At 35.4% G+C, this 7606-nt stretch overlaps 1 pseudogene; it reads left to right on the forward strand.

Annotated features, from left to right (window-relative positions):
* The first annotated feature begins 1029 nt into the window (after window positions 1-1029).
* Window positions 1030-1986, forward strand: LOC144456544 (heat shock cognate 71 kDa protein pseudogene; annotated as a pseudogene).
* The last annotated feature ends 5620 nt before the right edge of the window (window positions 1987-7606 follow it).

Below are 7606 nucleotides of genomic sequence, written 5' to 3' on the forward strand. Positions count from 1 at the left end.
GTTGTCTCTATTTAAGGTACAAGTGCATTAAAATAGATTCTTATGGATTTCTTTTTGTTTTTATAACTCCTAGATTCCCCACTATATTACTTTTTCTTCTCTCTCCTAGAGGGCCATCCTTATAACACAAAACTCTATTTACCAAATACCTGTATGTGTATATACATGTAATATGTATGTATATATACACACATATAATAATGGTGTCTATAAGGGGGAAAAAGATGCCTTTCAGAAGTTATTAAAATTTCAGGGCAAAGCAGAATATAAAGAAAATTCCTCTATGAACCTTTCAGAGGTTTACCAATAATATATTTTTTCAACTGCTTATAAGATATTCTGTGCATCTATTGAATACTTATTTTGAGAATTCTTCATTGACATTCTCCTAAATATCTTCTCTCTGATTCCACTGACTAAACTAATCAGATTTTTTCTAACTTCTAGCACATGAAAAAGTGATTGATTTTTTCCCTCAGGTTAATATTCAATTTGCCATTGTCTCTGATCCTGATAATAACCACCCCATGTTGCATTCTGAACTATTTAACCTTCTTTTACGGACAGCAAATTATATATCTGGATGGAAACCAATTCATCTTGGTAAAAAATTTCATTCAATGCAAACCACGAACTATTCAGTTACATGTAAAATGTGGTTATTTTGCTTTTGTTAGGGTTGATGTTGGGCTCCAATTAACTGTGCACTCGCCTTGCAGTTTGTCTGCTTTCCTTTTGTGTGTATGTGTTTAAAAAAAACATAATTAGTATTCTGAAAGTAATCTATTCATTCCCTCGAAAAAGCAGCAACAGAAAGAGTTTGACATTCAAAATCAATACTTTCCTGAATATTTAAGGCATGCTAGAAATATCAACAGGCACAAGTCATTTATGTTGTAGAGAAAGTTCTAATTAGTGATTTCATGTAAAGTGGATAATACATTTCATCATCGCTCACTCTTTATTTTTCTCTTTTTACACTCATAAAAATATCAAATTACATAAGCAATATTAGCTATCTTTTTTTCAATGCATTTTAGTTTTGAAGTTGAGACACAAGAAAAACTAGATAAATCACAGATTTGTGACATTATTTTGGTGTATAGTCTCATATCCTCCAAATCCAGAAACTTCTGCAGGACTTCTTCCATGGCAAGGAGATCAACAAGATCAACCATCCTGATGAGGCTGTTCCCTATGGTGCAGTTGTCCAGGCTGACATCTTGTCTGGAAAGAAATATGAGCATGTTCAGGACTTGCTGGGGACAGCCATCCATTCTCTTTCCCTCAATACTGAAATTGTTGTTGGAGTTATGACCATTTTGTTCAAATGCAATACTATAATCCTTACTGAGCAGACATAGACTTTTATTACCTACTCAGACAACTCATGTGCTATGTTTATTCAGGTTTATGAAGATGAGAGAGCAATAACAAAGAATAACAATCTGTTTGGCAAGTTGGGGCACACAGAAATCCCCCTTGCCCTAAGGAGTGTTCCTCAGATTGAAGTAACAGTTGACATTGACGCAAATGACATTCTCAATGTGTCTTCTGTGGGTAGGAGCACAGGCAAGGAGAATAAGATCACTATTACCAATGACAAAAGTAGTCTGAGCAAAGAAGACATTGAGCATACAGCCCAAGAAGCTGGGAGATAAAAAGCCGAAGATGAAAAGTAGAGAGACAAGGTGTCTTCCAAGAATTCTCTTGAGGCTTATGCTTTAAACATAAAGACTACAGTAGACAATGAGAAACTCCAAGGCAAAATTGATGATGAAGACAAGCAGAAGATTCTTAACAAATGTAACAAAATAATCAACTGATTAAAAAACAATAAGACTTCAGAGAAAGGAGAATTTGAGCTGCAGAAAAATATTGGAGAAGGCCTTCAACCCCATCTTTACTAAACTGCACTGGACTACAGAGAGGCATGCTAGGAGGCAAGCCTGCCAGATTCCCAGGGAGTGGAGTACCTCTATATGAGCAGTGTCTTCTGAATCTACTATTCAAGAGGTAGACTAAACACCTCGAATAAAGAGCATTCCACAGTGCTTTCCAAATATTGAAGGACCCCAATTTGTGGCCAATTCAGTGGCAACCCTTAAGCTATTGAGTAAATCTGGCCATTCTGAATACTTTTATGTGAACAGAAGGTGAGGAGTGAAGAATATAGCATTTTAATAGTAATGTAAACCAATGGAAATGCAATTATCTTGGAGAATAAAATCTATTTAAAATTGGCACCAAAAAAAAAGAAGAAGAAGAAGAAGAAGAACAAAAGGGCTTGGTACCTTATCAAGGATTAGTTAAAGCAAGTATTGTCTAGTGTAGAGAGAGGGCTAAACAACAGTGTCAATAACTTGTCAGATTATGACCTGCCAGTGTCTTCACTAAGAAAATGATTTAAATCAAAGGTTTTCTGGCTCAGAGAATTTGGGGACTCCTTTAGGCTCCCTGTTAGGTCTAATGTTTGGCCTTCACAGGAAAGAATGGAAGGCTGTCCATAGTACTGCTCCACAAAAGAAGGGGAAAAAATAACAGTTGAAGGCTTCAAATAACTTGGCATAAAAGCAAATTAAGCCAGCTTGACCTAAGAGTATTTGCAGGTACAACCAGGGAGAGACAATAAAGAGATTGAAACCACAGCAAGTCTACTGTCATTTTTATTGTTATGTTCACTGAAAACAACAGTACAAGCATCATAAATATCTTCTGCTACCTCAATATTCAATATGATTTACTCTGTGAAAAATTAGCCATGATGCTTAAGAAGATGATTTTAAGTAAAATAGCTGGGCCTGACAGAATATAGGTGGGAAAAAATATCCGTTTTATAGGAAATACAACTTTAAATTAATTCAAGGATCAATGATCAAGATATCACAAAGACAGAAATATTTTAAAAATCACTGATGATGCTTTTATACAACAAACTATCCATATATCTATGCATATCTATGTGTTTATACATATATGTACACAAATACACATATGCATGAATGTGTGTATATTTGAATATATATGTCATATTTCAATTCAAGCAATGATTTTTTTTTTGTTTTGGTTTGGTTTGGTTTTTGTTTCTTTTGCTAGGCAATGGGGTTAAGTGACTTGCCTAGTGAGTGTTATGTGTCTGAGGTCAGATTTGAACTCAGGTCCTCCTAAGTCCAGGGCCAGTGCTCTATCCACTGCACCACCTAGATGTCCCCTCAAACAACAATTATTAAGCATCTTCTATGTGATAAGCACTTCATTAAGTGCTGGGGATACAAAAAGAGGCAAAAGATAGTCCCGCCCTCATGTAGATTACAATTTAATGAGGGAAACAGCATACAAACATATATATATACATAATAAGTTATATGCAGGAAAAATAAGAAATAATTAACAGAGGGAAAGCACTGGAATTAAGAAGAGTTGGGGAATATTTACTGAAGGAGCTGGGATTTTAGTTAGGACTTTAATAAGACTGTATAGAGATAGTTACTTTAAGCAGTTGTCTGTAAAATCCCAGTGCTTATTTTCTCACTCTCTTAAATATCTTCATAAGAATGGTTCATGCACATGTTGAATGTGTCCTTTATATAAACAAAAGAGAGAGATATCTTAGATTCTGCAGCCAATTTTCTATTGAAGATCCTATCTTTATGGTAAGACACATAAATTAAAAGAACAAAAAAAATTCCACTCTGTTCAATGTTTCTTTCCTTATTTTTTAAAAGACTTTGACTTTATAGAATGAAATGAAGTTCTGAAGAATCACTTCACATCAGGCATTTCCTATTCACATAATAAAATTATGCAGGGTTGTATGACACAAGTCAACACAGATGATTTAATTAAATGAGTATTGACATTAAGCAAGATATAAAAAGGAGAAAAAATACGTTCACCTAAGGTGTTTCTCTGTCTCATCAAATATATCTTGACAGAGGCAAAACAAAAGAATAATTTATCAATATCAAGATTGTCAGGATGGAGACAAGATGGCAGAGAAAAGGCAGTAACTCACCTGAGTTCTCTCCAACTCCCCATCAGAATACCTTTAAATGATACTATAAACCAATTCCTAGAGCAGCAGCACCCACAAAAGGAGGGGGTGAAATAATTTTCCAGCCAAAGACAACTTAGAAGCTCAGCAGGGAAGGTCTGTTGCACCTGAGTCAGAGTGGAGCATAGTGCAGCACAGCCCCAACCCCAGCAAACTAGGACTAGGCCTTGAGAGTCACCAAATCAGCAGAAGAAGAAGTCTCTCTCAGTCCACAGAAAGTAAGGGGGTCAAACAATTGGTCAGAAGGACATTACAGGGGTTTCTTTCCTAGAACAGAGGCAGGACTTTGTTTCTTTGCCTATACTCAGATGTGGATAACTGTCCTGAGTGGCAGACCCAGGGTTAGGGAGAGCACCAGCACACCAGAATTTGTAGTAGCAATACAGCATGGCCCTTTTCCATACTTCCAAGGCAGAAAAAAAGGGCTTGTGGTTGCTCACAGATCAGCATAGGCCAGGAGAGTAGTAGACACATCGCTCCTTAGATCATATCACCTTGGAAAAACTGAAAACTTACATGTCTCTAGAAGTATCTTTGAAAACAGCTGCAGAAGGGGCAGCTGGGTGGTGCAGTGGATAAAGCACCAGCCCTGAAGTCAGGAGGACCTGAATTAAAATCCAACCTCAGACCAAACACTTGTCACTTACTAGATGTGTGACCCTGGGCAAGTCACTTAACCCCAATTGCCTAAAAAAAAAAAAGAAAGAAAGAAAAAGAAACATCTGCACAAAACCCTTGAAGCTTGGAACAGTGAATCGTCCTAGAAATAGAATCCTACTTTAACAAAGAGTTAAAAGTCCAGTGATAGGCTGGAGGAATGAGCAAACAACAGAAAAATTCTGACCATAGAAAGTTAATATGGTGATGAGGAAATTCAAAACACACACTCAGAAGAAGACAACAAAGTCAAAGCTCCTATATCCAAAGCCTCCAAGAAAAATATGAATTGGTCTCAGGCCATGGAAAAGCTCCAAAAGGATTTTGAAAATCAGGTAAGAGATGAAAGGAAAAATTGGGAAGAGAAATGAGAGTGATGCAAGAAGATCATGAAATAATGAGTCAACAGCTTGGTAAAGGAGACACACACAACAACAAAATTGAAGAAAACACCTTAAAAAACAGACTAGGTCAAATGACAAAAGAGGCATAAAAAGATAATGAGGAGAAGAATGCCTTAAAAAGTAGAATTGGCCAAATGGAAAAGGGGTCCAAAAGCTCGCTGAAGGAAATAATTCCTTAAAAATTCGAATTGAGAAAATGGAAGCCAATGGCTTTATGAGAAATCAAGAAACAATAAAATGAAACCAAATTGATATTCAATGATATAAAGGAGTTTCAAGCAATTTTAATGAAAAGACCAGAGCTTAATTTGACTTTCAAATATAAGACTCAAAAGAAGCAGAAAAAGGTAAATGGGAAAGGGAAATCATGAAGGACTTAATATACATTCCTACATGGGAAGATGATACTTGTAACTCACAAGAACTTTTTCATTATTAGGGAAGTTAAAAAAAAGTATATGTAGACAGATGTAAATTGAATGTGAAGGGATGATATCTAAACAAAAAATAAATTGAAGGGTGAGAGAGAGGAATGTACTCCTGGGAGAAAGCGAAAAGGAAAGGCAGAATAGGGTAAATTACCTCATATAAAAGAAGCAAGAAAAAGCTTTTACAATGTAGGGGAAGAGGGAGGAAGTGAGGGGGACTGAATGTACCTTACTTTCATTAGAATCGGCTCAAAGAGGGAATAACATATACACTCAGTTGGGTATAGAAATCTATCTTACCCTGCAGGAAAATAGGAAGAAAATAGAATAAAACAATGGTGTGTGATAGAAGGGAGAGAAAATTGGGAGAGTGGGTAGTCAGAAGGAAAACACTTTTGAGGAGGGACAGGGTGAAAGGAGAGAGAGAATAGAATAAATAGGAGGTAAATAGAAAGGAGGGAAATACAATTAGCAATAGTAACTGAAAAAAAATTGAAGCAAGTTTCCCTGATACAGACCTCATTTCTGAAATATGTAAAGAACTGAATCAAATTTATAAAAATAAGAGCTGTTATCCAACTGATAAATGATCAAAAGACATGAACAGTTTTCAGACGAGGTCATCAGAGTATCTATAACCATATGAAAATATGTTCTAACTCTTTGTTGATTGGAGAAATGGAAATTAAAACAATTCTGAGGTACTACGTTATATCTAGAGATGGGCTAATAGGACAGAAAAGCAGAATGACAAATGTTTGAGGGGATGTGGGGAAAATGAGACACTAACGCATTGCTGGTGGAGTTGTGAACTGATTCAACCATTCTGTAGAGAAATTTGAAGCTATGCCCAAAGGGCTATAAAATGGTGCATACCCTTCAACCTAGCTATACTACTACTAGGTTATATCCCTAAAAAAGATAAAAAAGTAAAAGGATCTATATGTACAAAAATATTTATAGCAGCTCTTTGTAGGTGGCAAAGAATTGGAAATTTAGGGGAAACCCATCATTTGGTAATGGTTGAACACACTGTGGCATGTGATTATGATGAAATACTATTGTGCTATAATAAACGATGAGCAGGATGCTCTTAGAAAAAAGCCTTTAAAGACTTACATGAGCTAATGAAAAGTGAAATGTATGTGTACAAACTAACAGCAATATTGTAAGATGATCAGCTGTGAATAACTTAGCTATTCTCAGCAGTACAATGATCCAAGACAACTCTGAAGGACTTATGACTAAAATTGCTATCAATCCCCAGGTGTCTGAATACAGATTGAAGGATACTTGGTTTTTTTTGCTTCCTTTTTTTTCCTTGAGGTTTGGGTTTGGGTTTTTTTTTTTTGGTCTATGTTTTCTTTTACAACATAATTAATATGAAAATGTTTTACAAGACTACACATGTATAACCTATATTGAATTGCTTGCCTTGTCAGTGGAGGGGGGAATAAAGCGAAGAAGGGAGAGAATTTGGAACTCAAAGTTTTAAAAATGAATATTAATTTTTTTACATTTAACTGGGGAAAAATGAAATCATTTTTAGAAGATTCTCCAAACGTTTCTTTCTCTTAAAGAATAAATGTCCTTCATTAAACCTCTTCATATTACCAAATCTGTTTAATTCATATGTGTGTGTATATATATACATATACACATATGTGTATGTATATATATACATATACATATATATATACACATACATACATATATATAGATATACGTACGTCTATTGGAATTGGATTAACAAAATTGCAGGTCTTTCAAATATTTACATATTAATATAACACATGTATGCATACCTATATGCACTAGAATTATTTACACGTGTATATGCATTCAATTACAAAAAGGCACAACAAGCCAAGTGGCTGAAGCTAATGTACTTATGGAGGTCAAGCACTGGAAGTTCCACATTCCCTCTAAGGTTTCGTACTCCAGGCAAAACCAAAAGAGGCTTAGGGGTAATTGCCAAGTTCTTTATGGTTCTCAGAGAGCTGGCTAATGTTATCAGGGGTTCTTAGCTCAGAATCTTTAAAAGAAAAAACACTTAAAAATTT

Source organism: Phascolarctos cinereus, unplaced genomic scaffold, assembly GCF_003287225.1.
Source record: "Phascolarctos cinereus isolate Bilbo 61053 unplaced genomic scaffold, phaCin_HiC Scaffold_4;HRSCAF=312, whole genome shotgun sequence".
Taxonomy (NCBI): Eukaryota; Metazoa; Chordata; class Mammalia; order Diprotodontia; family Phascolarctidae; genus Phascolarctos; species Phascolarctos cinereus.